This window comes from Fringilla coelebs (assembly GCF_963513975.1).
Source record: "Fringilla coelebs genome assembly, chromosome: 4".
Classification (NCBI taxonomy): Eukaryota; Metazoa; Chordata; class Aves; order Passeriformes; family Fringillidae; genus Fringilla; species Fringilla coelebs.
The window spans coordinates 49,071,876-49,093,970 of record NC_140032.1 but is presented as its reverse complement, the minus strand read 5'-3'; the positions used below and the strand labels follow the sequence as shown (position 1 = coordinate 49,093,970).

Below are 22,095 nucleotides of genomic sequence, written 5' to 3'. Positions count from 1 at the left end.
CCACAGCAGCTGCTGCCAACATTTTCCTGTTGATTTACTTTTGATTTCCAACTTGTATGCTCAGATTATGTGTAAGGCTTTTTTTCATTTTGCAAAGAATATATATATATATATATACGCAAGTAATCATTGTCCAAACCCAGTGACAAATTCAAACCTAAAAGACCAATTAGGCCCATGTGAGTTGGATTTGATTGATTACTATCTTTAAGTCACTGAAATGAAAGCCATATTGTGACAATAAACTTTTTAAAAAGGTGAAGCTGGAGCTCCTATAATTAATAGAAAACTAGCCTCTACTTTTTATATGTTGCTATTAAATGGAATTAAGCATCCCACTACTGTAGCCTAAAGTCTGAAAAACAACTCTCAGACTGTTAAATACATGTTTAATTAAAAGGTTTTGCAAGAAGTTACATTTGGTATCAGATTACCAATGAAACATAGGTCCAAGAGCATGTGTTACTTCCAGTACAGGGTGATACAAACATCTGAACACACCTGCACCATGTTGGCTGGTTAAAGATGAGGGTGAGGGGGAAAATAAAAAATGTGGCTGGTCTGAGTGATTTTCAGCATCTTCTCCTCCATAAAGATGAGCAAGTTTCCCAAAAGTTATGCTATTTTCTGCCCTTTTTTAGAGTAAAGCCTTTGGAATCTAGCTGTCATCCTCTGGAAGATAATGGAGCAGTGGGAGAAGAAAAAACCCTGTCTTTTACTGACAGTAAGAGGGCACTTGAACAAAGAGCACAGCTTTAAATTCCCACTCTTAGCAAGTTTTTTTCGTGATCTATTAGGAGTACTTCTGGTTCATCTCTTGCTTCAACCTTTTGCTCCCCCAGAGTCAGGAAGATCGGGGACAGATACTGCAGAGCTGATCGTGATCCCTTTTCAAGCTTTTTGGAACTCTCATGGTGTTTCTCCCGAAGCCATTTTGCAGAAAGACCGTAGGTGGCAGTAGCTATACAGTAATTTATTTTCCTGGTTCCCTCTTGCAAACATTTTTGGGTGCTAAAAAACCACTTTCTTCCTTTTTTGTGAAACAGGTCGTGGGAGGACAGTCAGAATCAAGACCAAAAAAAAAAAAAAAAAAGTTCCTCCTCTGGTTGTCAAAATTCTAGGATGCAAAAAGGATGCAAAATGTGCTCATTTCCAAAGATTCCTCTTCCCCCTCCCAAATTAAATCAGGTTCCTGGTCTACGAGGGCATGTTGGGGGGAAGTAAGGGAGATGTGTTATAATCTTTTCAGGACATAACTTATGATTGTATTTTTGACAGTTATACAAGAACATTGTTATTTTGATGTCTAAAAGGAATACTGTACAGTTTTCCTTTAAATCATCTGACTTTGTAATTTTTTTAATATTTGCCAAGTAGCTAAAATAGGTATTTTTTTACCCCAAAAATTGCTTAAAGTCACTTTGAAGTCACTTTTATGGATTGTGATTCCACATTCAGGATAAAAACAGTGAGAAGCCCAGATTGGTGGTAAGGACACTAGAAATAGGAGCTTGATTCTCTGCTGAGTTACCCAGGTTTACACTGGTTGCCACAAGGTTGGAGCTAGTAAGACACAACTAAACTTATATCAAATCCTTTATATTTCACTTAATGAGTTTAATACAGGTAAAGTGCACTTTTTTATATGTAGTTCTATAAAGAACATTATGGTTGTGGTATCAGGGACAGCCACAAGGATGTCAGCATTTGGGTAGTCTGCATACCCTTATTTTACGTACCAACACTTGTACTTTATCCAAATACATTGTAACTGCCTTTATCTATATGATACCATCGTTTCTATTGCTCCCACTCCAAGCCACTGTTCACTGAATGAGCAATCATACATTGTTCTATTTTCCTTGCTCTACCTCTATGTATTCCCATGCCTTTTTCAGTGAAATGTATTCGAATTTGGGCTGAAGGAAGTATTGATTGTCCATAGCTCTCTCCCTAATTTTTTTTCTGATTTATGTTCCTGAACTCTGCCTTAAATAAAAAAACCCCAAATACTAACATTATTAGATACAACCTTGCAATCACCTTTTGAGTTGGTTCTTCTCTACCAAACAGAGTATGAGGTCAAGGCACAGAAAGATGGAAAGCTGCAGGCCAGCTACATGAACCTCTAATCCTACACCAGTGAACTGCTTCCCTTCCTTTCTCCCACACATACACACTATGCTCTTGTCTACATATTTGAAGATGCTTTTTAAGTGTTAGTTAGGCTGGGTGGTAGTGTCTGTTATGAAGACACCATTGATTTATTAAGAATTGGAACTAATCGTGAGGGCAGTGTTTTGGGGACCCATTTTGCTGTTAAAACAAGTTTTATATTAAAACACAAGAAAAAGCAATGCAGTAAATAAAAATAACCTGCCCTTGCCATAAATAAAACAACAATAGTGTATTCATACTGGCAGAAATTATATGGTTTGCATCAAATTGTAATGAACCCTGTAGAAACTGTAGAAACTATACAACAAATTACACACAAGTCAAGTCAGTGAATTGTAGCTCTCATTAGTCTGGTAGTTCATGTTCTGTAAAAAGTAACTAAAGTTATGGAGTAATTTTAGGTCTATTAACAATTGTATGACCATTTGAAAAGAATACACTGATTTTTCACAAATCAGTGAAAAGGTGAATTTAGTTGTAAAAGTTTTACAGGAATAACTCTGTTGCCTTCATCTTCTTAAAGTAAGGCTTTAGGAGTATAAGCTTCATAAAGAAACACAGTGGTACACCTGTGATGCATTGCCCAATTTGTGGATGGTGGATCACATCCTATAGTGTCCTGACCCCACACCAACTAAAGGAACAAAATCTGTCAGCTTCTGTTTCTGTGGGAAGGAAGATTTTGGGCAGGTCCTCTGTTGAAGCAACTGAAGGACAAGGATCTTTATGCATTGTAGGGCATGCACGTGCTGTAACACTACATTTTCACATGGCCACTTCCCAAAGGCTTTCAAACTTTCCTTCTGAAGTTGTTTTCTCAGCTGGATATGGAAGCTAGCTCTGCAAATCTGATTAGCACTACACATAGTACCAGGCACATTTCAGAAAATCCCATATGGAAGTTCTGCTTTCTGGTTTTCTACATCAGAGTCTAAATTTGATGCCCTGTGTCACTGTGACCCATTTTACCACAAGAATCAGTTCCTCTCTAGAATTTTTCAAAAGCCTGTCCATATAGCTGGAAACAAGACCCCTACCTTTGATCCTACAAACAACTCATAACACAGTCTTTTCCAGACTCTCAGAGTCTGACAAGCAGACTATCACCTCAGTCTGCCTCACGTTGCTCCTGCTCTCACTAAATGTCCTTCAGGCTCTCTTAGTTCAATTGCTCTGCTCATTTTCTGTGCTAAGGATTTCCTTGGTCACAAGCTGGCTGTGCTTGTCATCCTTTCTTCTCGTGAATCCTGTTGAGACACAACCTAAAACCCCTCACAGGGTTACAGATGTTGTCTTCTAGGAGCCAGGCTCACAATTTAGTGTTCCCTCCACAGCACATAGCCCTAAATCCCTCAGGAGCTTAAACACATTCCTTCCCACAGAATCACAAAGTACACGAGTTCTTCAGAAACAGAACGGCTCTGAAAAAGATTTCTCATCACAGCACACTTTTTCTCGGAAAAGAAAAAGGCATTTATTAGTTCTCCATGGGAAAAAAAAAAAAAAGACAGGAAAGAAAAAAAAGAAAAAAGGTGCACAGCCCATAAACCAAAGAACTTTTATCCAGACTCACCATGTTGTTAATTTTGTTAGATATTCCACATATAATGAGGAAAAAACCCCAGATATTTCCTGTTATTACTGTCCTCCTGATACACCACACAGTGTAACTGCTAGAGAACACAAATTTTTGAGTCCTGTTTCAGCCCTTCAGGCTTTCTGTCACATGACTGAAGTAGCCTCCTACCAGGTGATGAGATGCATCTTCACTAGGTGATTTGAGTGCCAGTACACCTTTACTGATATCCTCAGTCTGCTTACTGCTAATCTACTAAATGTTTACAAAGGTATTATTTTAATAGTAATTTCCTTAGCTTGATGACCTTCTGCTGGTACTAGGATTCATTGACATCTAGTTCTTCCATGGAAAACCTTCATGCAGTGACAGGAGCAGTACGGTACCCAGGTGTCTGTGTAACGCCATGGATTAGGTGGAAATCCATTGGGGATTTTTTTCATTTGTTCTGTGTCAAGTTTGCCTTCTTTCTTGTGTGGCCAAGACAGACACTGATGAATACTGACTCCACTTACTCAGAATTTCCCTCTCTATTTTTTCCCTCTGATCTCTGTTAAACAAGTTTAGATGTAGGAAGTCTGACATGCTGCCTAGGTTTTTTCAGATCTACTTTAGCAAGTCTGGAGATTCCAGAGCTGCTGTTCTCAGCTCAGAAATACTTACCTAACAAATTAATGTCTGATGTGACTGTTACCAAATTTGGAAATTTTGGAGATTGTTCAAATGCCTTTTAAGACATTTAATGGTGAATACCTTTTAAGGTTGATCTTAAAAGCATAGTATGTCTATTTCTTCTACAGATTTCAGGGCAGGACTACGTTTTGGGTGGTCTCTGCTAATGAGATGTTAGTTTTATATATGTGCCACTCATTTTATTTCCATTGTGTCAGTTCTCTAATGCATCTTTCAAGAATTTCCATGCAAATCAAAGTAAAAAAGATTAAAACTCAAAACCAATTTTCTAGAAATGGCCAGTGATAATCTGGCAAAGTATTCTGTTGATGACACACTTTCTACACAGAGTCTAGTTCAGGCCCTTATAGCAGTCCTGGCACAGAAGCACATGCAGGAGTTAAAAGGAGTCAGATTTTTTAATGTTTTTTTCATGTTGATATGGCTTTGATATACACATGGAAAAAGAGGCACTTTGCATAGCTATTAGAAGAACTCAACAACAAGCATAATAAAATGCAATAGCTGTTTTTTCTGTTAAGGGGTCAGGTGACGAAACAGAAACACTTGTGGTTGGTTTTGGCCCCTGGTTAAAGAACAGTAACAGGTTTGGGCTTGCACTGCATGGCTTCTCTACTGGAATCTCTGACCTGTTCAGTTAAAGACATGAATCACAGTCTGAGAAACACGGCAGGAATCCTCAGAAAACCAGGAGGCTCCCCAAGAGTTTGAGATGACAGCGTCCTCATTTGCAGGGGTGCTTGACCATTTCATGATGTTACAGTACTTCATGACAAGTAAGGAAACGTGTGTATACATCATATTATGGGGAGAGATCATCAATGATTTCAGAAATATTTCTGTTCTAAAAGCGGTGAGGAGGAGGAGAATTCTTCAATTTCAGTAACATCAAAGACTTAATAAATGCCTGAGATGCAATAGTGCCTGACAGTTTCAGGTCATATTGGAATTTTATACAGTTCATTGTCATAAAAGGCATCAAAAGTTTATAGCTTGGTAGTCCAGTTTTCAGATTTACCTTCCTGCTCAACAGTTTTGCTTCAACTTGTGCTGTTCTTAAGCAGAGCATGTTCTAGAAAGGAAATAAATAGTTCAATTTTCAGAGAGACTGTTTTTTTCAGCTAGAGATGCTGCTTATGTGACTTTGTCACAGAAAACATCGATAAAGTTTGTAAGATGAGTCATACTTTGATTAAAACTGGCCCTGTTTCTTCCACTTTCAAGTTTAGGTAAGACTCGTTTCAAGGTTTTAAAGCTGCTCTCCTTAAAGGCACAGCTTAGTGAAACTATTGTCAGATCAGGAGGCTGACCTGTGGCTGCTACTCACTATGAGTGTTTCAAGCAACCAGAAAAACCACACTACTGCATGCCAGTGGAGAATCAAAATAAGCCTCTGCTATCCAAGTGAGCAAAATCAGGATTTGGAGATTTCTTTGCAAAATAAAAATAACTTTAGAGTTGCATGCAATACTAAATAGGAATTGGTCACTGGCTATTACATTTATTTTAGCTCTTCCCTCTCCCTCCAGCCTTTAACATAAGTGGTCACATTGTTCTTCCCTGAAGTTACACTCAAAGATAACCTAGAGAGCCCCAGCCTGAAACTTTTGCTCTAACCACAAGTTTGTCTTCATATTATGAATGGGGCTGATCGTTCTTCTAGCACCACTAAACCATTGATGGGAACTTCTTATTAAGAGGAGATTATTTTCCATTTATAATTTTAGAAAAACTTCTTTCCTCTGTGTGAAAGTTGCTACTCCAGGGCACCTGTATCAAGCTGAATTGTTAGGATAGGGCTGCTCTAGAGAAGAACTGTACATTAAAAAGACTGCTTTCTACATGGCCTTCATTAATTTCCTGGCAAAAGCTGGGAGGATTATAACAAACAAGCAGGCAACTGCTGGAAGAGACAGCATCAGATCCTTAATCCTGACCAAGGGAGCTGGAAGGTCTCCTCTTCCATGCTAGAGTTCCTTGTCACATCACATAATCCAAACTACTTACAGGTACAAGTGTTCCTCATTTTCTAGGTGCTTAAGACACTGAAGTCTGATCACAGAAGTACAAAAATCACTCACATCTGCAAATGAAGTCAACAGGAGTAATTGTTTGGAAAATAGCAAGTACTATACTAGTGTGTCCAACCTTTCTAGTCAGGCAGGTCCTGCAGTATCATGCAATGACAAATTACTTTCTTCTAATGGCACAACCACCTCCTCCAAGTATTCTCATGGGATGGGACAGGACACAGTGAGCCTCAGATCCAAGTGAACTGTCTGAGCATGGCACACAGAAATCAAGATAGGGTGGACATATTAACCTATGTAGCGATGAAATCTGTGAGGAAAATGAGTCTCTGTGTTTCAAATTCATCCATTCATCTTTTCAATCTTCACTTCTTTGGGCTTTTGTTCCTTATCCTTAGAGCAAGAACAGCATTTTTGTCACAAGAACATCATTCTAACCTATCTAGAGCACTGTCAGAACTCCAGCAGACCCAGCTGGACCTAGCCAGAAGCACTCATAAAGTCACCAAGACACACACCTTACTTTCTTGCAGAGTAACACACACCTTGCAAGGCTAAATGCTGCCTCAAGAAAATACTACAGTTTTGCAGATGCCTTACTACTTGCAGCCAGGTGAGCCCACTGTCAGAACGCTTTCCAAGTCTGTAGAGAAGGCAGGGATCCACCCTCAGCCGCCAGCCCTACACCCAGGTAGGTCAACAAGAGTGTGCTGTTGATCTGAACACAAGCAGCACAGTTCTCACTATGCTATCAAAGGGAGTGTCTTGGGTGCAGCCAATTGTTGGCAGCACAATGCTTAAAGCTGGGAAGAGCTGTTGTAAATACACCCAAGGGCTTAAACCGTAGTCTCATATTCTTATTTGGACGTCTAGGTAAACAGCAACATTTGAAGACTTTGCAATTCCATTTCCCTGCCCTCAGGTGAGAAAAGTCACATGCACTTTCAGGTCAGGTCTCAGCAGGGCAGAGACCCTGAGCCCATACAAGTTCACGTGCTGAATGTTTGAAGCATTGTGTGGGGTTCCTTAGCCTTGAAAGCAAGGCAGGCCATGGAAGCATGACAACATCCCGAGACAATGGGCTTGGGAACAACAGCAGGATCACATAGTCATACCACTCCTAGCTTTGGTGCTGGGATCTTTATCTATAGGTTAAAAGTTTCTGTACTGTGTTCCTTCAGCAGGGAAAGAATCAAAGACTGTCCTGCTATCAGCCAGGCTTCCGCTTCCAAACAGTAAAGCACAAAGGGAACTGAGAAAGAAACTAGAATAAGGAGAACACCCTGCTTCCTCCACCTACTTCTTGTGTAGAGTAAAAAACAGATTGAGGTCCCTCCCCACCCCTGACACCCTGCTCTATCACAGGGTTCTTTCTGTCATTACACTGCATACTGTCTTGCTTTTCATCAGCCTCTTGCATCTTATCACAACCTTAGGTAGTGTCTGTATTGTTTCTGGCGTTGCAGCTTTAAGTTTGGAATACTTTGCTAAAAAAAAAAATTTCAAACCCTCATAGTTTTGGAACAAAGGTTAAAAAAACATGAACTTTTGAGAAATCAGATCTATTTGAAAGAGATTGTCTAGGAGAGAGACAATATTTTTTTAGTGCCCTCCAAATAATCCTTTTATAATCTTGTATTTTTTGGAAGGCTTGATCCATTACGCTAGTGATTTGTCTCAGTTCACCACTCACTGGAGTTAATCCACCATCATTACAAAATTATAAAGTCCTCTAAGCCCACAGGATTTGCCTAAAGAGAACCACATCAGTTTAAAAAATACCTTTTGAAAATTAACACATTCAGCTTTCTTAAACATAAGGTTTAAGTTTTCATTGAAACCTGAAAAAAAACCCAGCCATATCCAGATATTCCAGGACTGGACTTTCAAGAAGAATATCACTAGTTGCTGTAAAAGCTTAAAACTTGAAACAGAAACAGCTTGGGAAATCAGAACTTAGTTCTACCAACAATTGAGTAGAAGACTTAAATTAATCACTGCATGAGTCCAAACAGTAGTGAATGTCACTTTCAGTTTTCATGATCTATTTTCCATTATAAATTTAGATGTTGAAATTTCTGTGGCAGAAGAAATCCCTCCCCTATATATTTGTACAGTGCTTAGCTATCTGGAATTTTCCTTTAGCTGCAGCAATAAAACAGCAGCAATATAAATCAAGTTAGCCAAATTCCACTTTCTGCTGCATTAACATTGATCCTACTCAGTACACCTGACCCAAAATGACCTCATAAATTGAACTGAGCATGTATTTAATGAAAGTGACAAAAGAAAGTGGCAAAGACAACAAACAGCTGCTTTTGTTTGTATTAGCTAACTGGGTGAAACATTGGTGAGGACCTAAAGCCATAGTTGTGTAATGGGAATAACGTGTGCCTTGGGGAAACAACTGGGCCCCTAAAGTGGGTTCTGATGGATGTAATCAGGTAGAAGTTGAAACTATGTATTCAGATATGCAAAATACTATGAAGAGAACCCAATCATCTGATATATTAAATACTGACTAGAGCACAGGATATTAATCATAAGATGGGGAGGTGGGAAGAGAAGGGAGTGCATGAAGTGGACTGGTAAGAACCTGCTGCCACTGAACTCAAATGGCAAAAACCCATTCCTCTAGCTTCAGTGGCTGGCCAAGGTGTTATATAGCTGAGTGGCAGATGAGTGAATCACTCACAACCTGAATTAGGCCCAGATTCTGGAGAACTGGCTAGCAGTTAATTAGATTTATTACCAGACAGCACAGCTCCTGGCTATAACAGCACTTGCTGGAGCAGTTTGCTGTGGGCTCAAAGCTGCATGAACTCCACATTGCTACAGTGCTACAATAATGGTTCTCTGAATGGTTTCTACCAACACAACCATTTCTATTCTGTCAATACATGCACTTACTGTTGTACAGTGTTACACTGCTCCGCTATGAAACCTAGGCTGCTACGTAGGACCAGCCTAGGCAACACTTAAGGAACAGAATGTATGTCCTGGGTGAAGCAGCTTCGAGGCTCTGATGAGCTGGTCAGCCCTCAACTTCTCACAGTGGTCTGGGTAGCTCCATTGAGAGCAGTGAGTTCACAAAGAATCTATGAACAACCATTTTTGGTGTAATTGAGAGGTTTGGGGTGAAACTCTCCTTACTATCTGCCAGTGTAAAAGAAAAGAAGAAGAAGGCCTAGCATTACACAGACAAACTGAGGGAAGGCTAGGCTAACCATTCCAAAAATTATATACATCAAATTGCCTTCTCTGCTTGGTTCTTTTCAGTGTCTTTTAGGAAGTGATACCCTATACTGTATGACAGCTATAAGTAAATGTGGAGCAGGGTTCCCTTTCTTGTGTACTTTTAGCTCTCTCCAAAGGTTCCCTTTTCTCTGTTAATTATACCCATCAGCCCTGTCAACAGCTTCGTGGTTCTCGTATTTAAGTCTACTAAATTAACTCCCCAGCACCTGCCCCCCAACAGTTTTTTGCTGCTTAAAACTCCTGCTTTAGGTTTGGCAGTCTTACCCAAAACCCCAGAAATTTAGTCTTTCAGCAAAGTTACACACCTGAACCACAGTGGGGGTAACATGAGATCCCATGTCTGATTTGTGGCTCTGGAGGAAGCAAGCAAGAGGTGCATTTGGGATGTGGTCTGTGTAATTACAGCAGGCACCACACTGTTCAGAGCCTTGCAGGGTGTTGCTGTGTCCATCTAAATCTGATGAAATTTGTGATGAATTGAGGCCAGTTCATCATCCACCAAAAACGACAGAAATGGCAGAAAGTGCATCTCATGACTGCTGCAACCTGGGGATTCAGCAGCGTCATTGAACTCTGCACCCCGCTAGCTGCAGTTCAAATGGTTGGCTTTGCACATGGACTTTGGCTATTTAAAATGGTTTTTTAAATACAGTTTCTATTGTCAACTTCATTAGGGCTTCATATCTATTCCCAGAATGATGACACCATCTTAAAAACACAACTTTTTTTTTTTTAAAATATATTGTCTTCCCATGATAGTGGTGGATTCAAGCTATAGGAGACAATGGCAATGCCAACAGCAAATATTGGCTAAACACTGACAACCTCTATGACACTGGAGTGTGTTAAGATGATCACTGGGCACTACATAAGGCAAATCAGTTTTTTATTTAGAACTTCAGGATTATCTGGATGAGAACGAAATAATGGATTGACCAGAAATAGATTTGGATAGTATGGCATAGTAGTTCAATGAAGATGGGCAGCTGAAAGCTTTAAAAGGAAGTGTCTCTCAGTAGCTATTTTAGACTTCCCTTATCTTTTCCTGCTTTAGCCTCAAACCTACTACGTCAAAGGGAATGAAAAGAGCCTGTCCTGATTCCAACACATACATCAGAAACCTAAGACAAATAATGTAAGAAACTTTCATGATTTTTTTTCAATCCAGGCATATCAATTAAAGTAAAGATTGATTATTTTAAAAATCTCTGCTTGTCTTAGATATTCATCTATCATTAGTTACAGGATTAAAAAATACTGAGGCCAAAGATTTCTGACTTTGGAAAGAGATCTGTATATCTGTATTCCCAGAGAAAACCTAGCAGAGAACAGACTCAGCTTCTAAAGTGCATCTGCATATCAGGAAACTTAAATGCACCCTACCTGACTGAGGTGAAACAGCCTGGTTAAGTGTACAGCTAGAATGCCTTTCCTTCAGTGCACCTGCCCAGCCACCAGAGACACGGCTGCAACCATTTCACAAAGTTTCCCCCAGTTCAACAGCTCAATTTGCTTCTTTGGGTTCAGGTGTGATCACCTGCTCTTCGTCTCTGGGCTGACATTGTCCAGGTACTGAAGTGACTTGGTGGTAATAGTGGGAACCAGTGTTATTCAGGAAATAGGCAGCACTACATCATTGCAAACCAAAGAGCCTGTATTATCTGCCTGATTTCCTCAGTGGTTGGAACTGGATTTTTTGGCTCTTCAAGTGGGAATCCTGTGCTATAAAGCAGTACATTTATCTAGAGTGTCCTGTGAAGATAATTTTACCAAAGTGTGGGCTTGTAGCCTGGCCCTACTGTGGGTGTCAGTAGAAATGACATTTCAGTTACAGTATTAATCTCTTAAAAAGGCAAATTTATGCTTTAAATGTAATTGAGAAGAGGATTTTATTGTAAAATGTAGATCTTTATGAAGCCGCTTAAGATTTCACAGGGAAAGCTGAGCCTGAGTACTTGAATACATGTCCTTTTAAAATAAATCCAGGTAAATCTCCTTAAGTTTTGGAACTCATCCACCTCGTCTGATTTCCTGGTACTTGTTCATACAGGTTTTGCCCTGTGAGCACACCTTTGATTAGCTATGACATGGCACCTTTCCTTTCAAATGAATCTTATTTTGAAACTTCTTTATATTTAAAATGCATCTAGACTTCCTCCTTCAAGGGCTTTGGGACACAATTCTTTACTAACTTGTCCTATTCAGTGTATTTTCTTACATTAAAAATAATTAATACTGGGTCTTGAATGTCCAGGAATATCACAAGGAAAACACGTTTTACTAAGAAATGCTGAGTCATTCTCAACTCCCGGTTTGTACCGGGAAGAGAATGGGGGAGTGCATTTTTAGAATTGCATCACAGAGCATGAGTGGCAATCCAAAAAAAGGAAATTACTCTCTTTTCATACATATTTATGCATAACGTAGGAAATGTCATTTCTCAAGAAAGCAGAGAAAATCCTTCACATTTCCGAGCTCTCTTTTGCACTCTCAGCACTCATTTTAAATAGTGTCTCTCTGCTCCGACCCAGAGATGTGGCGCAAAATGTAACACCTGAACCTACTCCCTTTATGCTAAAAGGGAGTAGGTCAATTTCATTTTGTTCCAGTCAACAGGTGGCTTATGATTTGGCTCTATTCCTTTTGAGCATATTTATGCTCTAGGTTACAATTCCTTGCTTCAACACAAAAAAAAAAAAACAACCAACCAGCAACAGTCATATTCCTTGGTTCCTTTATATGCTTGGAGGGGTTTTAAATCCTTCTTTCAAATTATGATTTTTCTTTGTCTCATTCATGAAGCCCCATGTTATGTGGCCTTAGCATAACAAAACTCCCCAGAGGTGTGCAGCTGACTTTCTGTGCAAACACACAGTCGGCGAGCTATGCTGGATCCTTATTTGAGACACTTGCCACCTTTAGCAAACCAGACGTTTAAGATTCAGCATAAAGATATTTGAACTTGTTTTACATAGCATTTGTGCCAATTAAACGTGGCACTAGCTGACTTGCTTCAGCCTTGGTTAAATGTGTCTGGGATTACTATGCTGCAAACCTGGATTCTGGTATTAAAAATCATATTATTGATCGTTGGCACTGTTCAACAGAAGTCAAGTTACCTGGTAGCCTGTTCTGTCAGAAACTGTGTAAATCTGCACAAACATGCTGCTGTGCAGCCTGTACTCCCTGCCCAGTGATGTTGTCTGGCATCGGGCGGTAAGAATCGGTAAATTTCCTTTAATGAAGTGCCTGTGAAAGCGCCAGGCACTGCGGATGGGGGGTTAAATTCACTCTATGCTGAGTCTCTCTCTCCCCTTCCAAACTTTCTATTTAGAGGTCAAAAAAACTTTGGCAGCCACCGGGCCGGGCCCGTCTCCACAGAGGTGTCGCGAATGCCGCCGTGGGCCACGGAACGCGGGCAAGGACGGGATTATTCTTGCGGCGGCGGCAACTGCCCTGGCATGGAAGGACCCGCGTGTTTACGCGGTTTCACCGGGCGGGAGGGCCCGTCCCCGGCTCAGGGATTCCGTGGCCAGCGGGTGGCTCGGTGGCAGGCGCTCCCCGGCTCCTTCTCCGCCGCCTCCGCGGGAGCGCGCCCGGGGCGCCGCGGCCGCGCCTCCTCCTGCCCCGCCCGCGCGGCCCTCCGCGCTGCCGGAGCGTCAGCGGGAATTTCCAGCCAGGAAGTGCGGCGGGCCGGGGGCAGGGGCGGAGGCTGCGCAGGCCGGTGCCGGGCGGGTATCCTCGCCGGTGGGGCGGGCGGGAAGGAGGGGGAAAGTCCGCGCGGAGCCGGGAGGCGGGCGGCGGCACGCCGCGTTACATGGCGCGGCGCTGAGGGACCGCCGGCGGCACAGCGCGACGAGGAGGAGGCGCCGCCAGCTCTGCCCCGGTGAGCCCCAGGCGGCCCCTGGCCCGCCGCTCCCTGCCTTCTTTCTCCCCTGTCTCCGCGTCCTCACCGCGGCGCCCGCCGGGCTGCGCTCCCTCTGTCCCGCAGCGGCGGGAGGGGGGCGGGAGCCGGCATTTCGCTGGGTTGGGCTGGGCTGGGGCAGCGCGGCAGCCCCGGAGCTCCGGTTTGCCGCGGGAGGCTGTGCCCGGTCCGGCCCCGCGCCTGTGCCCTCGGCGCCGGGAGGGATTGCCGCGGCTTTCGCCTTGCAGCCCGCCCGGGAGCGGGCGGGATGCCCGGTGACACAGCCGGCTTTGCTGCCGCTGTGTTACCGGGGTCTTCCTGGCGAGGGAAGGGGTGTCCCTGACAGCGAAGTGAACACAGTTTGCGAGCCCAGCTTCTGCCGCTCGCATAGCGGGTGCTCGTAGGCAAAGGAGGTGCTGCTTTTGTCGCTTTTGGTTTCGAAGGTGACTCACGTACGTGCCGAACCTGGGACGCGGCCGGGGCACTGTCGCCGGCCGGGCTCGGGAGTGCAGGTGGTCACCGCGAAAACGCGGGTTGGTGCTGGCAGCTCTGGGTGACCTCGTCTGGGGTGCTGCTCGAGAGTGCCGCAGACTGTATTAAAAGGTACGAAATAGCGAGGTTTTTAAAGGTAATTTAGTTGCAAGTGGTGGAACCGAGAAGTTCTCGTCGCGACCGGGAGTATTACTGCACTGATTGCTCGGTTACATTTGACCTTGAAACCCAAGAATATCGAAGTTCTCATCAGCAAAATTATTTTTTTCATCTATTAGTGCTTTCTGCTTTGATGGTAACTTTGGTGAAGGAGTGCTACTGAGTTATTTTACGTGAATGTGAATCAGAGCATTGTTTCTGTGACGCGAGGTATGTGCTCTTGGGCCATTATCATCATGTGTGTACTACTGCGTATTTTGAAAATCAGTAAATCTCAGTGCCTGTGAGCATTTGGGGAATAAGGCTTTGGAGGCAACGGATCATCTGCTGCATTTCAACTTCCTGTCTTAAAATGCTCAAGATCTTTGCTTCAGAATAACATTTCAAAGGAAATGCAGATTATTGTTATGATTTTTTTTAAAGGGTTTTAAAGAGCTGATTATATTTGGCATGTTTTGTGCTTCAGAAGTCCTCTTTTCACTTACTCTGTTCACAGAGAAAAGTGGACGAATTCTTTGCTCTATCTCCTTGTGCCTTACATGCTGCAGGGTGCCTACCACCAGCACTGTCAAGCTCACAGAACAGGGATGAAAATAGAGCACTTCGATTTTATTGACATCTGGAGTCTCTCTGCTATATACTGCGTAGTATCAACTTTTGAAATAGTATTTCAGTCAAAGCATTTGTGTTCTTTCATGAAAGAAAGTAGCTGCCCGTTCTAGGAAAGCGTTAACCAAGACGTCATTCTAAGATAGCATCCTGTCTGCAATGTTTTGTAATCTACAGAAATGACTACAGTTTATGAGAAAATGAAAGAGAAAAAAGTAGCCTGCAACCATCCAGAAACAGATGCTCTGTTCCGTAATTTTCCCTGGCCCGAGAATTTAACTAACAGTTATGCTGAAATGCTATGGTCAGGATGTGCCACGGCGTGTGGAGATTTCAGGGAATCTCAGTGCTGAAATCTGTGCAAGATATGTTAAAGAACTTAATTTGAAATACGAAACAGAAGGGGAAAAGCTTTTTTTCTTTCCACCCTTTGTCCCCTTTATAAAGAAAGAAACGTCAGTCAGTGGCAGAGTCATCAAAAGATGTAGTTATTTTCTCATGCAAGAAATTAATACATTTTGAATTAAGGTTATGAAACAGAAGAGCTTTATATCACTTTGCATTGTGTTGTGTGTTTCTAAAAAACAGTGTTGTAACAGATTAACTTCCTATCTGTATTCACTTTGTTCCTGCAACACCTTGGTAATGTTTTTGTAGTATTTATTTTGAAATCAGTAGAGTTTGCTGAATAAAAGTGCTGGGACAGAGAAAAGGAGTAAGAGGGAGAGAGGGTTGAAAGCAGACACTGGTATTTCATTTATGTGCACATTTGAACATTTTCTGCTTCATTTGTTGAAAAATAGCAGTTCTGGTTGTTTCTTGGTTACTATGTATTTTACTTCGGAAAATTAGTTTTAATAATGAAGTTTATTTTAAAATTTTACTTCCAAAAATTCAATAATAAATTTAATTTACTTTTTCCTTGAGGTGGCATTATGTGACTTCAGTAATAGATACCTACAAATAAATGTCATTGACGCAAATTTGCTAATTAATAGATTTTTGAGTTTCCTTTTCATTGCTGCCTTTTCCAAAACCTTACCATGCCACTTTCTCATGCAAACTCCAGAAATATGTTCAGTTAGGAATTCATATTATTGTGCATATTGCTGACTCTGGAAAGACAGGAAATAAGTTTGAAGGCCTGTGAATCTCTACTATTGAAGGTGCTTGTAACGCAGAGTAAATGTTCATTTTTGAAGTTGCAAAGAAACAGTAAAAGAATATAGCTTTTACTGACTTACAGTTTGCTTTTTGATATAGTTAGTGTTGAGAAAATTCACCTGTGGTCTTCAGGGATGCTGGTTAATTCTGTGTTTTCATAGAATGCTTCAAACTGTTCTTGCTAAAATACTTTCACCTTTCAGTGCTGGGCGTGTTTGCCAACTCTAAGTTCAAAAGTATCAGCCCTAAAGAAAATTGTTACTTGTTAATGTAAGCAACTAATGAAAACTCTACAGTTAGTTAAAAATCCTTTCTTTCAACATACTGATAGCTTTCTTTTGGTTCTCCGACAAAATAACACAACTATTATAAAACAAAGAGAAGATAATGAATGTTTCAGGCAGGTAATGAAAAAAGCAGTTCCTGGGTTTGGTCACTTTTAGCTCTGACAGAGGTATTTTAGAAGTGGAAGTTGTAATTTGATGTCCTTTAAATAAGCTGTGAACCTTTTATGAAGTTCTGTGTTGATAAGATCGTAATTATGGTTGTCATTAACTGTGCCCTTAGGTCAGTCAGGTACTAAGTTTGCATCTAACTTTGAGCATAGAAATAATTCAGTGAATCTTCTTCAGTGCTTTCATTTAAACATGTATTTTGATGAAGCACTGTTGACAGTTTCACAAGATGTTTCAAGTTATTATGGTCTCAGGGTAAAATCCTTTGTTTAGCATTTAGGTGGAGCTGACAGATCATGTGCAGGGAGGAAGCCTCTACTGCTACCCCAAGAATTATTTCCCCCTTTCATCTCCTGTGTTCTTTTGAAAAGCAGTGGCAGATAGATACACTTTTTTTTTCCCCCCCTTCATTTAAAATACTAAACTGAAATACCCCCATGTTTCATTGTGTCCTCCGAGCAAACTGTCAGCAGGTCAAGAGCAAAGTAGGTCTGAGTTGTGTGGTTTGGGTTTGTTTGGGGTTTTTTTGCTTGGGTTTGGCTTTATTTTTTTGTTTCTTCTAGAGGTCATGTTTCCCTCCGCCTAAACATGGACAGATTTTAGCACACAAATAAAATATAAACAAAGGAAGCAGGTGGGTTTTTGGTCTTATTAGTTTAATCCGAGTGAGTTTTGTTTTGTCATAGGTTACTGTACAACATTGAGACTGCAGGAGTCTTGCAATTTCTCTGGAAAAAGCAAAAAACTAAACCTTAGTTAGCCACTTCACATCTGTAGATTTGAAAACTGGGTATGACTGTGATGGTGCTGGACTCAGCTCTACCTGTTCAGTTCCTCTTACTGGTGCTATTTAAGCAGTTGATTCTGTCTCATTACCATGGCAGTAACTGTTCAGGACCAAAAGAGCTCTGAGAATCCCTTAGATCACTTTTGTGATTGCAGTGGAAACAGCCCTGGCAATGTTCTGTTCATGAAGTGAGGGCTGTGTCTTCAGTAGGAGCCCAGAGCCTGTGTGACTGTACCTGGTGATACAGCAAACCTCCTGTGAGCTGAACTTCTGCAGCTGGGCGTTACATTTGCTTGGCTTCTCAGAAACCCTGTTCTTCCCATGCCCCCTCTACCCCTGCCAAAATTAAAAAAAAAAAAAAAGGGAAAGGTTTGCAGCCTAATATTAATGATTCATTACACTTCAGGCTTATGAAATGGGTGTGTGTGGCTCCTTAAGTTAAAATTTGACTTTGATGAACAGCTTTTATAGGAGCTAGAACTATTTGCAAAGAACATTCAGTGATTAATCTTAATCTGGAGGGAAAAGTAACAGCATTTTAGCATCATAGTCAGGAGTTCGAGTAACATTAGCACCCCACATGGCTAAAATACAATGTAGTTACTACGGCTGTTTTTCTGTGTTGAACCTCAGTATTTTTACATCTCCTTAGCATTATATGTGTACCAAAATATGTTTGCCATCTATTTGAATACTGTTTATTCCTTTGGTTTGAGTTGCTTTGAATGTGTTTTAACAAAAACATTCTAACTTTATTCCAACAATGTCATGAAAAAACACTTTATCGGTTTATGGCATTTTAGTATTTCCTCTTGACATATTAGTTCACTACTTTGATACTTGGGAAAGGAATTCAACAAAAATTCTGTTTGCAAACAGAGCTTATAGAACATCTTTTAGGTAGTCCAATTACTTTTTGACAAGGAAATTTTTTTATGCTATGATTTTTTTTTCTTCAGATTTAGTTGTTACATGCTGTAATAAATTTGGTTCTAGATTTCAGAAAATAATTATGCACCCAAAAATTCTGATTTAGAGCACCACAGTTGTGAAATCTCAAGGACTTGTGATTGATTTCATTTCCAAAATATTTTGTATTTTTTATAGTGTTATGAAGAAATGCATCTGCTCATGACTGAAAATACTTAAAAGTTTTAACTTCAGCAATTTAAAAATTTTAAAAATACATAAACAAAACCGCCAGGTCCCACCCAACAGGAAATAATAAGCAGGCTTAATTAGTCACAAGAGGAGGCAATTTGTGTTGTTATATTAGAAAAACAAACAGTGTCATTTAGGGTTATGTAGTGTTATTGCAGCTGCAAGAGTGTGTGGATGACAAAAACTCTGTAGAGGAAATTAGAATCTTTGATCAAAATGTCTCTTTGTACAGACTTTTTTGCACTTGTATATGAGAAACTGCACAAAATTCTTTGTTGAGAGATTACACATCTTTGAAGTACCAGAAGGAATGTGAAAAATACAACTTCCTTCTGCTGCTTTTGTGAAAATTGAGTGTTGTTTCCTTAAAACAGCTCTCTACACCCCCAGGTATTGAAGTCATAGCTGGGAGAAGAAATAGTAGTAAACATTTCAACATTTAAAGGCAAATTTCAAATCTATTTCATTACTGACTTAAACTCCCTTCCACATAACATAAAAGATGTGGCTTTGCATCAACATGAGTGAGTTAACAATCACTTCATGTGTTTTTGAACGTATTTTTCTTTAGCATTTGTCCTGAAGACATCTATACCAATATTGTGGCTGAAAGTATGCATGATGTTCCCTTCGTATTTGAGTTCTGTTTACTTGTATATACTTTGTATGTTACAAAATACATTAGCTGTTTATCGTCTCTTACTTTGAATTCAGAGTTTTGCGCTCTGGAGCCGTACTTCTGGAACTGTGGGCAGAAAAACTGGGTTCCAAGGGAAATGAAGTGCTGGTTGAAGTGGAGAGGTGGCCAGAAGCAAGGTGAAAAGGCTGTGCAGTGAAAGGGGTGGGCAGCATCCCGACTTGGAAGGCACTGCAGTGGTGAAAGGTTGAAACTGAGCGGCATGGATCCTATCTCTGCCTTGTCAGAGCAGATCCTGCTCTGGCCTCCAGCCAAAATCATCTCAGCAGCTCTTGTCCTGCTGCCAGCCCTGACCCAGCAACCCAAAGGGTCTATTGCACAATACCTTTTCCCAGCACCTCTGTTTGGGAGATGCAAATCTCTGAAACAATTGTCCTTATACAGATACCGATTATGTTTTGCAAAGGGTGAAAGACTGAGGCTCAAGGATGGATAATTGCCACCTAAAGTTAAAGAAGCAGTAGCAGGTAAAACACATTGTCCTGTCTGCACAGTACAGCACTTACTGTTTCTACCTCTGTACTTCATAGTTGCTACAGGAATTCTGAAAATTTGGTGCTGTTCCTAAAAATATAGTTCTCTGTAATGAGATCATTCTCCACACTTCATAGACCTGATGTAGTAAAAATATACTTACAATATATGAAAGAGACACATCTTTGCTTCATTTTCATCCTTATTCCTCTCTATTTTTAGTAAGCAAACAGGCTAAGAGCATAACCACACTGAATTTAATTAATTTCATTCAGTGTCCTTTTAAAGAAGTTTATTTTTTACAGGTAAATTCCAGGGAAAGCCAAGCTAAAGAGAAAAAGCACTCTGCTAGAAAACTTTCAGGAAGAATTGTTCTTTCAGTTTATCAAATCAGTTGAATTGTAGTAGTTGAGTTTCCCATTGTGAGGCTTGCTTTCTGAATCCCAGCCTTGAAAGGTGAGAACAGGATGATGTAAAACATGTCATGAACTAAGAGATGGTTTAAATAAATTTCTTTGTGGAAGAACATCCATCACACTAATTTCAGTTCTCAAGTGCAATGAACTGGGTGATAAAGATCATGTTTGTCTGTAGAAAGGTCGTTAGGAGAAGTCCCATTCCAAGTTTTTAGGGATTGAGTTGGACACTAGTGTCAAAGAGAACAAGGGTTCACCTCATGCTTAAAATTCAGGCTGGAAAGTTAAAGAGAAGTAAAGGGAAGGATCTGTACCCTTGAAAAATCAGGGGGGCTGAAAACAGTAGGATAGGGAAATTTATCTTGATTTTAAAAGGTAAACAGAGTGAATGTGGGAGAATAACAGGGAAGAGCTCTGAAATCAAATGATTGAGATAAGAGAAATGAGAATTCTTGTTCGTGGATTACAGCATTCCTACATTAATTATGTTGTTTTCATTTTAAATGGCTGCTCCTTTTGAAGCTTTAGAACAAATACTCAGAATACAATAAATCATGTTCTTCCAGCTGTGCCACTTGTACGTGCATCATTTGGTTATTAAGGAGGAGCAGTGGTGCAAAGTACCTGCCATTAGGTTTGCTTGGGTGTTTGGTGCAACAGTCATCTCCTGTATGTGTATACATGCCTTCCTAGGTTTTTTCTCTTTTCCTCTCTATTTTAACCTTTTTCACAATGGCAGTTGACCTGCTGTGAAGAGAAAGGAATATGTATGCACATGCACACCCATCCCACACTTACTCTCAGAAGGTATAATCATGTGGGTTTGGGCAAGTTTAGCTGGATTTTATGTTTTCCTGTTGCACTAGGAGCCAAAGTGAAGTTTCTTCACTGACCTTTGAAATTTCACACTTATAAATACTGTGAATTGAAATGTCTGCTTCCTGTGCCCCATTATCTGAAAAACTTTAGATGATCTCCAGGGTGGAGACTGCTGTGGTTGATTGTGGTCTGCAGGTGTTGGGGTATTTTTTTATTGTAGATTCTAGTTTGCAGTACAATTTGTGGGAATTGGAGGAATATGCAGGAAGCAGGCATCTATAATAACATGAACTTCCGCAAAGCAATTTTCATCCAGTCATCTTCAAATGAGAGAGGTGGCAATTTCTAACCCATAATACATTCCATCTAATGAGAGAATGAACAAAGCTACTTGAGGTAGATGCTAATCTTACCACCTGATGCAAATGGGAAAGGTGCTTAGAAACTGGAGCAGTAAGGGAAGAGGCCAATTAGAGGTCACACAGGTAGTGCTAGGGTCTATTTTTCTGTGTCTTTTTGGGGTTTTGATCATGTTACTGACTCTGTGGATTTGCATCAATTTTCATGTAAGAGAAAGTGTACGGATTTGTGGACTTAATAAATCCTAAGGAAACAAGTGGTTATTTGAAGGTAGGGCTCCCAGAACACTTTTGTTATCTGTTTGGCTTTGGAGAGGACAAAACATAGTGAAATTGAGTATTTTCAGTCATGTAGAAGGGTTATTTAAAACAGCTGGGTTAATCTTTGTCTAGGCCCTGATAAGGCAATTAATGTGAGTTTACATACACAAAGGTGTATGTTTGCACATCTAAATTATAATCTGTTCATAATAAACTGTTCAGGCCAGAGAGAATGTCTGTAACCCCTCCCTCAAGCAGTGCAGCTGATCTGGACATGAAAGCTCTCAAGTAAGAGGCATCTGCCCTTATGATGTGAGAGAGGTTGTGTTTAGTACCTGGTTAGGATTCATTAGTACCTACCTACAGCTGGCTGGGTGCCATGTCAGCAGCCACCTTGCTGCTTCCAAGCCTCATGTTCATAGAATAATGGAGTAGTTTGGGTTGGAAGGGACCTCGAAGATCATCTAATCCCAACCCCCCCAGATTTCCTGGGTGGAGACACCTTCCTATACCATAAATTTTCCAAATTGCTCCAAGCCTCATCCAACCTGACACTTCCAGGCATAGGGCAGCCACAGCTTCTCTGGGCAACCCGTTCTGGTG

General features: G+C 40.8%; 1 protein-coding gene across 3 annotated transcripts in view; it reads left to right on the top strand.

Moving 5' to 3' along the window:
• The first annotated feature begins 13,526 nt into the window (after window positions 1–13,526).
• NFKB1 (nuclear factor kappa B subunit 1) overlaps window positions 13,527–22,095 on the top strand; it is a 57,907-nt gene continuing 49,338 nt past the window's right edge. For all 3 annotated transcript variants that reach the window (XM_084205167.1, XM_084205168.1, XM_084205166.1), the window contains exon 1: window positions 13,527–13,621. The gene's annotated coding sequence lies outside the window, so the exon portion shown is untranslated. The remainder of the gene's footprint in view (window positions 13,622–22,095) is intronic.